The sequence below is a fragment of the Myotis lucifugus genome, unplaced genomic scaffold (assembly GCF_000147115.1).
Source record: "Myotis lucifugus unplaced genomic scaffold, Myoluc2.0 scaffold_309, whole genome shotgun sequence".
NCBI lineage: Eukaryota > Metazoa > Chordata > Mammalia > Chiroptera > Vespertilionidae > Myotis > Myotis lucifugus.
In genome coordinates this window covers 282,255-292,435 of record NW_005871357.1, presented here as the reverse complement: position 1 = coordinate 292,435, position 10,181 = coordinate 282,255, and positions in this window count along the sequence as shown.

Sequence of the window (10,181 nt, the reverse complement as noted above, 5' to 3'; positions counted from 1 at the left end):
CTATTTTTTTGTCAAGGTCCACTTTAAAATTGAACTCTATTTTTTCTCGAGTCAACATACATACCATTGCTTACTACATGGTCAAGAAAAAGTTCAGTGTCCCACCTGCTGGAGATTTAGATGAATGAGTGTAGTCCATTGTCTTAATGAAGTAGTATAAACTTTTTCATATGTAGGTCACCCCCTGAAAAAAGGGTGAAGGGATTAGCAAAAGACCATATATGCAGAGGTGGGGGGGATGGGGTCTGCAAGAGTGTCAACAATAAAAATACAGTTAAAGCCCTGGCTGGTGTGGCTCACTAGGATGCAGTGTTGTCCTTTACACTGAAAGGTCGTGGGTTCAATTCCGTGTCAGGGCATATACCTAGGTTGTGGGTTTGGTCCAGTTGGGGTGCATAAAGGAGGCAACCAATAGATGTTTCTGTCTCACATCTCTCTTTCCCTGTCTCTTCCTCTTTCTCTCCCCTCCTGCCCTCCCCTGCCATTTTCCTTCCCTTCTTCCCTTCCTCCCTCTCTCCCTCTAAGATCAGTGTACATATCCTTGGGTGAGGATTAAAAAGCACAAAAAGAAAAGTCTTTTTTAAAAATTAAAATAGCACTATAAGCTAAATAATTTTTAACACATTCAAACAGTGGCTTAATAGAATCAGTTTACCTCAACAATAATACAAAAAGAGTGAACCGTTACTAACTACTGAGTCTTAATTTTGCTTCCATGCATATTGTTTTTTTCCAAGCTTATTTAATCAGGACAAGATGAGCTTTCTTGTTAAGTGAAACTTTAAGCATTGATATTGTCCTGGTTTTCTAGGTGGTATGTCTTCAGTCAGGTTCATGGGGCTAATGTGTCGGATGGAGCGTAGCTACCACTGGCTGCTCCTTAAAAGTCCTGGGGAAGTTCTCAGCTCTCGAGGCAGGAGGATGCTTGTAAGGCCTGACACTGGAAGTCGGAAGCATCGCAACCCTGTTCCACTTGACTAGACCCACTCAAATGGACACAGCATCTTACAATGAAAGCTCTTTCCTCCTCTCTTCCATTCGGACAAGGGTGCCCTCGCTCTTAAACTGTAGGTGAACACCTGGCTGAGCAGATTTTGGGGGACCTGCATCAGTACCCCACCTGTTCTTCGTTGTTGGCTCGCTGGAGCAGTCAGGCAGACTGGGGAGAAAGGAATCATGAGAGGCATTTGGTCAGCCAGGGCTTATCCGGGAGCTTCAACACTGAACTGGTCATCCTGGGGACAAAGAAAGCAAGGCCAGGGCTCCTGTCCCAGAGACACAGACCATGGACGATTCAGTATTGCAGCAAGACGTCTCTTCCTGTAAAACAACATTTAATCTCTCTGTCCTGTTCCAGCTTGGGCGGCATAAAAATAAAAAGGTCATCATTTCCTTTTTGATAGCATCGCTGCATGTGGTCACCCATTTGTGTACCAGAGCACTGTCAGTATATCCACAGGTCTCCCCTCCTTCCTCACAGCCTGTGGCATTTCATGCCAACTCCTCCTCCCAGTGTCAACCTCCAGTAGAAGATAACTTCACTTTATCTTGTCAGCATTACACCTCATTGCTCTAAGATCATGAAATTACCACTAATAAGTGAAGGTAGCATGCATTCACTCTTCTAGGCTTTATTATTTGGGATGAAACGAAGAAACGTGCAGGCAGTCCTTGATTGGCATGCCACCCTGTGAACCAAAACTCAGGAATTTTGGAACCATGTCCTATCTTTGCACTCTATTTCAAAATGCTTGACGGACAGGAGAATTGCAAAGATAGTCGAGTGTCCATGAACCCTTCCTCATGGTCTTTATAGCCATGGTGCACTTATCAAAGCTAAGACGTTAGCAGTGGTATAATACTGTTTACAAAACTGCCTGGCTTAAATTTGATTCCACCAGTTTTTCCTCAGATGTCCTTTTCTGCTCCAAGAACCAATCCAGGATATGACATTGCATTTAGTCTTTGTGTCTCTGTAGTCTCTTCCAGTCTATGAGAGTTTCTCTGTCTTTTTCTTGTGTGTTATGACCTTGACCTTGACCTTGAAGAGAGCTGGTTAGATAGTTTTGTCTCTTGTCCCTCAATTTGGGTTTGTTTGATATTTCTCATGGTTAACCTGCTGTAATAGATTTTGTAGAGGATGACCATTGACAAAAATACACAAGATGATGTGTATTCTTATCAGGTCATATTGGTGTGATAGCTACATGATTTACTTGAGTAACGTTAACCTTGATTCTTCCCTTAAGAAAGTGTCAGCATTCTGCTGTGTACAGTTACTCTGTTCTTTCCATACTCTAATCAGTGGAAGAAAGTTAAGTTCAGCCCACACTCACTACTTGAGTCAAGGGGCGTCACCGATTTGTGGACATAGGCTATAATTATCAATAAGTAATTTAGGGGTATGCAAGCATCTTGACCACATTTCAGCATTTGTCTATGCATCTCCTATGTCTGTTACTACTGTGGTGCTCCTAAAAGCAGTGATGCTCCAGTTTGATAAGAAACCAGTCTTGCTTTTCAAATATCATTCTACAGTAAATGGAGCCATGCTGCTTGGAGAAATAGCTGATTCTGGGGTAGAGGAGAGAAACACACAAGATGAACCTAGGGCATCTGGTAGGTGCCAGGAAGTAAGTAAATGCAAAAAAACAAAAACAGAACAAAGGACAGTAGCATGTTAGAGTAACACAGGAACCCCCAAAATGTCCCAGTGGCCAAAGCTGAAACAATGTCACCAACAAAACTGTGGCAGTAAAACATTATAATCCCCCAAATAAAATTAATATGTATGAGTCCATAGCCATTAAACGAAATGAATAAATGGGATAAAATTACATTTCTTACAGAAAAAAAAATCCAATTACTAAATGTAGAAACAATGAAGGACATGGAAAATCACTGTGAGATGCTTTAATAATTTCTATCCAGTTAAATATCTGCCAAAAATTGACTTTTATATAATTTCTCAGATATATAAACCAATTTTCATAGTGTTCTTAGCATTTATTTCAAGTGCTATTTATTTCACAATATTATGTTTTATCATAAAACTAGAGGCACGGTGCACAAAAATTTGTGCACTGCGGGGGGGGGGCATCCCTCAGCCCGGCCTGTGCCCTCTCGCAGTCTGGGACCCCTCGGAGGATGACCACCTGCTCGCTTAGGCCTGCTCCCCAGGGGATTGGGCCTAAGCTGGCAATCAGACATCCCTCTGGCAGCCTGGCAGCCCTCGGGGGATGTCCACTTGCCAGCGGGGAGCAGGCCTAAACTGCAGTCGGACATCCTTAGCACTGCTGAGGAGGCAGGAGAGGCTCCCACCACCACCGCTGTACTGGCAGCCATCGGCCTGGCTTGTGGCTGAGCAGAGCTCCCCCATGTGGGAGTGCACTGACCACCAGAGGGCAGTTCCTGAATTGAGCATCTGCCCCATGGTGGTCAGTGCATGTCATAGTGACCAGTCATTCCCAGTCTTTCTGCTGTTAGGGTCAGTTTGCATATTACCCTTTTACTATATAGGATAGAGGCCTGGTGCACAGGTGGGGGCTGGCTGGTTTGCCCTGAGGGTGTCCCAGATCAGGGTGGGGGTCCCACTTGGGTGCCTGGCCAGCCTGGGTGAGGGGATGATGGCTGTTTTCAGGCTGGCCACACCCCCTTTAGGGTGGGGGTCCCCACTGGGGTGCCTGGCCAGTCTGGGTGAGGGGCTGAGGGCTGTTTTCAGGCTGGCCAGTGACTGAAGCTCCCAGCCTCTCCTTTTTTTTTTTTAATTCTGGGATTTATTTACCTTCTATAATTGAAACTTTGTTGCTGTCACTGGAGCTGAGAGCCGGCTCCTGCTTGCTCCAGCTCTGAGGCCACGGCCTGCTGAAAGCAGGTATCTGGGGTTTGTTTCGCTTCTATAATTGAAACTTTGTTGCTTTCGGAGCTCAGAGCTGGGCCGTGGCAGGTGGGGAACCTTGGCTTCCTCCATCACTGGAGCAAGCAAGCCTCCTGCTCGCTTCAGCTGCTGGCTGCCGGCCGCCAACTTGGTTGGGTTAATTTGCATATCATGCTGATTAGCCAATGGGAGGCATAGCGAAGGTATGGTCAATTACCATGTTTGTCTATTATTAGATAGGATACATTTTTTGAAAATTTTAGAAATATGCATAATTATAAAAGAAATCTTGCAGTCAGGCCATAGATCACTTTTTCTTTTAGTATGTATATTTAGTGTATTTTTATTTGCATTTCTTTTTGTGGATATTTGTATATAAAAAGTTTAATAATACTGCAGATGCTGTCTTGCTCTTTGAATTTTCATATAGCACTTTTTATGGACATTTTCCTCCAGAATTTGTATTTTTAAAAGTCTGGTTTTAATTACTGAGTTCTATGTTGTTATGTAGAAGGTTCACATACATGAATCTAAAAATATTTCCTTCAGATATTTTATACAATACCACTATGCCCTGTACATGTCTTTGCCTACACATCATTATGGGCAAGGTAAGCCCTTTAGCAGGATTATTCTACTTCAAAGAATGGAAACATTTAAAGCTACAAAACATGATTTGACATTATCATAAAACTGTGCTATAATTTAACAGTTGTCATATTTTGGACACTTAAATAATTACAGGCATTTGACACAGTCACTTATGGTATATGTGTCTTTATCCAAATTACTGACTAAATTCTCAAGTGTGTTTAGTTACCGAACATATTGTTAAATTGATTTCCATACTAGATTGCAGTATGGCCATTTCCCCTCATCCATGGTTATTTCTGTTTCATGTATCATTGCTTAATGTTAACTATAATTATTTTGTTTAAATCCTTGCTCATTTTATGTGATAAAGGTATCTTGGAGCAACTTGCTTTTTCTTCATTTTTAGTGAGTTGGAACATGCAACCTTATAAAGGAATATGCTCTTTGAACATGAGTGTTACATCATGAATACACATGAATTATCCTCCATATAATGTAGCACGTATTTTTATCTAAAGGTCAATTGATAATTACTTGATACTTCTGCCAATTTAACAGAACTTCAAAATGGAGTCTTGTTTAAATACTTTATTTTACTTTTTCAGCTTTATGTTTATTTTGAAGGCAAAGAGAACCTAGAAACAAAATATAACTGGTTTGAAATAGACTGTGTAAGCGAAGCAGAAAAATATATCCCAGAAGATACTTGAAAAAAATGTTTTCACACTTGTATGAAAAATATATCCCAGAAGATACTTGAAAAAAATGTTTTCACACTTGTATATTTTAGTTCAAAATTTTCTATTTTCATAGAATTCAAATTACTTTATACACCAGTATTACAGAAACATCAACCATAATTATTAACTTAGTGTTATTAGAGCAGAAAATGAAAATTAAAGATAATTTTGTCGTTTTAACACTATAGAATACTGATAGTTAATGTAATTATAATCGCAATAAAAGATGTTGAAATAGCTTTTGACCTATGATGAGCTATTTGTATATCTGAAATTTGTCAGTGGCTGTTAGGTATGTAATTTGAAATGTCATTGCTATAATTCCATGATCATTAACTGCTTTAAGTGAGCAGATTTCTGTAATTGAATGAAACACATACTTGCATAAGCTCCACTGCCCTGTCTGCCAAGAAAAGAAAACATTAAAATAAAATATTTATTGTTAAAACACCTGAAGGGGCCAGAAGGGAATTGAAGTTCTCACTGAAGTGCAAGAAAATGCAAAAATTAAGGCAGAATACATGTTTTCATTATGTGAATTTCTTTTATCAGCAAAGGAGAAAAAGCATCCATCTGCTGAATTAAAAAACATGTTTGCCAAGCTTTTTTATTTCTCTTCATTGTAACCCTTTTGTATTTTAAGAGAAATTAAATTCATATTTTTGCTATTCTTACTTTTAGATTTTACCAAAGTAAAGCATCTTTATTCAAGTTCATTGTATTCCTCTCAATCTATTTTTTAAATCAATTTCAGATTAAATACTTTTAGGTACAAATAAGGTGGGAAATAGATCCTTGATTACTTACATTGATCCTTTTTATCTCTTATCACTTACTCTTATCACTTTTTCATTAATCTATCCCATTATTCAATGAAACATGGATGTGCCAGGCTGTATCAGAGATTGCATTAAATCTTTATAAAGATTCAAGTAAGTCATAGTGTTTGCCATCAAGTTCCTAACACTGTAGTCACAGGAATAAGTTAGGTGACCACAGCCTTGCAAATTACATTAAGAAAACATACACAAGCCTTAACCGGTTTGGCTCAGTGGATAGAGCATTGGCCTGTGGACTGAAGGGTCCCAGGTTCAATTCCGGTCAAGGGCATGTACCTTGCTTGCAGACACATCCCTAGTTGGGGGTGTGCAGGAGGCAGCTGATCGATGTTTCTCTCTCATTGATGTTTCTAACTCTCTATCCCTCTCCCTTCCTCTCTGTAAAAAATCAATAGAATATATTTTTAAAAAAGAAAACATACGCAAGAGAAAGATTGTCTCTTTTCTTTCCTTTTTTTAAAAAAATGTATTTTTTATTGAATTCAGAGATGAAGGAAGAGGGAGAGAGAGACAGAAATATCAATGATGAGAGAGAACCATTGCTCGGCTGTCTCCTGCATGCCCCCAACTGGGGATGGAGCCCACAATCTGGGCATGTGCCCTGACTGGAAATCGAACCATGACCTCCTGGTTCATAGGTTGATGCTCAACTACTGAGTCACATTAGCCAGGCAGATTGCTTGATGACATTTAAGTAAAAGAGGAGTCAGCATCATTGGAATAACCAAAGGCATCCTCTGAATTCTGGTTTAGAACCTTGCCTGGTTAGCAATCCTGTAAGTCTCTGCTAATCGAAAGGAGATACACATGAGAGCAAACGAAACACTAAGACCAGTGATATGCATACTGAGGGAGTCATTGGATGGGTTTGGGGAGTATTTTACTAACCAGTGCAGACAGCTAACACTTCATGGGTTTTCTACACGGCAGGCACTGCTTTCTGTTTAACTGGCGTATGCTTTATCCTCATCATAGTAGCTCATGAAGTAGTTACTCCCTCCTGTTTTATAAAGACTTTGAGGCTCGTTTGACAAAGCCTACCTCAGTCATGCATCTTGATTGCTGAGTCCACACTTGTAACCTCTGTGTTCTGTCACCTTTTAGAACAGAGACGGTTAATGAAGTTGATTGAAAGCCTGGTAAACACACAATGCCATATACACACAATGTACTGTGGAATTGTATGCTGGAAACCAATGTCACTCCACTACATTTAATGGAAAGAAAAGCTCCCTTTCTCCTGAAACAAATGTGCCATTATCTCGAAGGTATGTTGGAAGAAAATTCACTCCTTCTCTCACTTTGACCACATGAAATCTATAGTCACAGTCCAAAGTATATGGTCCGCAGGGGGCTGCTCTTACCTCTACAATGTAAAGCACTTGACCTGTGGTGTTACCACAGCATGGGATGCAATTAACCGCCACACCCTTTTAACACCCATCAATGTGACTTAATGGGCTTTGCAGTCTATGACAGGATGGGGGAAAAATGCAATTGATTGTAATGGAAAAGGGCATGGGAACAGTAATCTGGCTGCTTCAAAAAACAAAAAACAAAAATAAAACCACAAAAAACCAAAAGCACCCCAGCATATACTAAAACCCGACCTAATTTTTATGTGTTGGCAAATGACATTCTTATGAAATAATTAAATGTCTACTTAGATTCCTGTTGGTATAGACAGTGTTAGGAAGAGAGAAATACTGTAGCAGAATAAAAAACAAACAAATAAAAAAACAAACGAGATGTAGAATTGATATTAAATAAGTCTTTCAGAATTCATGCATGTATAACATAATGATGCAAATGCTAATCTTCAAATAATAAATCTGAAGAAAAATTAAACATTGACAGTATTCAGGGCATTCATCAAAATTATTAGAGAAACTTGTTAGACTTCATTATCTTTTCTGTTACTTAAAATTTCAGAAAGCAATAATATGGCATCTAGGTATTTTAAAGGGGAAAAGAGAATGCAGTAAGAATTTCCTATAAGCTGTCATCTACATGTGAACACAACAGAAAAATATTCTCAAAAAATATACCAGTTTCATTCTTTTGCATGTGGCTACCCAGTTTTCCTGAAGAGACTGTCTTTTCCCCATTGTATGTTCTTGGCCTCTGTTTTATATTAATTCACCTTAAAAATGTGGATTTATTCCTGGGCTCTTTATTGTGTTCCGTTGATATATGGTGTCTGTTTATGTGAATACCATACTGTTTTGATAATTACAGCTTTATAATATCATTTGAAATTAGGGAGTATGACGTCTCCAGCTTCTTTTTTAAGATTGCTTTGGCTTTTCAGGGTCTTTGTGATTCCATACAAATTTCAGGACTGTTTGTTCTGTATCTGTGAAAATGCCATTGGGATTTTGATGGGATTGCATTTATTCTGTACATTGCTTTGGGTAATATGGACATTTTAATAGTATTAATTCTCCCAATCCATGAGGTTGCTATGTCCTTCCATTTATTTGTATCTTCTTCAGTTTATTTTATCAGTGTCTTATCATTTTCAGTGTTCAGGTCTTTCACTTCCTTATTTTTCATATTTTATTGATGCAATTATAAGTGGGGTATTTTTCTTAATTATCCTTTCTGATAATTTGTTAATAGTGTATAGAAAACAGCAGGTTACTGTATTTTGATTTTGTATTTTGCAAGTTTACTGAATTCATTTATTAATTCTAACAGTTTTTGGTGGAATCTTTAGGGTTTCCTATATCTAAGTTCATGTAATTTGCAAATAGTGACGGTTTTACTTCTTCCTTTCCATTTTGAATACTTTTAACTTATTTTCCTGCCTAATTTTTCTAGCTTGACTTTCAATACTATGTGGGATAAAAGTTGGGAGAGCGGGCATCCTTGTCTTGTTTCTGACCTTAGAGGAAACACTTTCTGCTTTTCACTGTTGAGTATGATGTCAGCTGTGGGCTTGTCATATATACCCTTTATTATGTTGCGGTACATTCCCTCTATATCCACTCTGTTGAGAGTTTTCACATAAATGGATGTTGGAAAGCTTTTGTAGTGGATCTATACTTAAGGACAAGAAAAGTTTTGAGCTTTGTAAGCTTTTAGAAAGCAGACAACAGGGTGCAACCCTGAATTATATCTATAATCTAACAAAGCTTCAAAAATTGTAGCTATTTTACAAAGGAAATAGCAAAAATGAAAATAACACTGTATTACATAATTGTCTGTGGGAAAAGAAAAAATTATACCTGCTTTAATGACCATAACCTTCTAGACTCAAGAGCCTTTATCCACCTTGACCGCTGAGGGGGACCAGGGGTTCGAGGCCTCTGTGTTCATGACTCCTTGGGAAGGTCAGGATCACATTTAATTATACCCATTGGGTCATACTCTCAGGAGTGATTTATAGTGTAAGGTGCAGTAATTCTATTCTGGATATATAAGGTAAGAAAATAATCCAAAATGCAGACTAGAATTTATGCAAAAAGATACTAATATATACCTTGTTTAACATTTAATAAAACATAGGAAATAAATAAGGTGATTAACAAAATAGAAAACATAGTTAAATTATGGCAAGTAGAATGTTATCCAACAATAATGAACTATTTTAATTACATTCAAAATTATGATAAATATAAAATATGTGGAAATTTGCATATAGAATATACCATCTAATCAATAAAATGACATAAAGGAAAGACAGCAACAATATTATCAGTGGTGAATTTTTTTTCTTTCAATATATTTTATTGATTTCAGAGAGGAAGGGAAAGGAATTTTATTGATTTCAGAGAGGAAGGGAAAGGAAGAGAGAGAGATAGAAACATCAATGATGAGAGAGAATCATTGATCGGCTGCCTCCTGCATGCCCCCCACTGGGGATCGAGCCACAACCCAGGCATGTGCCCTTGGCTGGAATCGAACCTGGGACCCTTCAGTCCGCAGGCCGACGCTCTATCCACTGAGTCAAACCGGCCAGGGCGCCAGTGGTGACTTTTATGTAGTAGGAATATAGATGATTCTTATGCTATTTACATGATTTTGTTTAAGTTTCTGGTTCTTTATGGGCATGAATTATTTTTGAGTTTCACAGAAAAATTAGACTTTTCTTAATACTAGAACTGTATATAAAACAAAAGTAAAAAT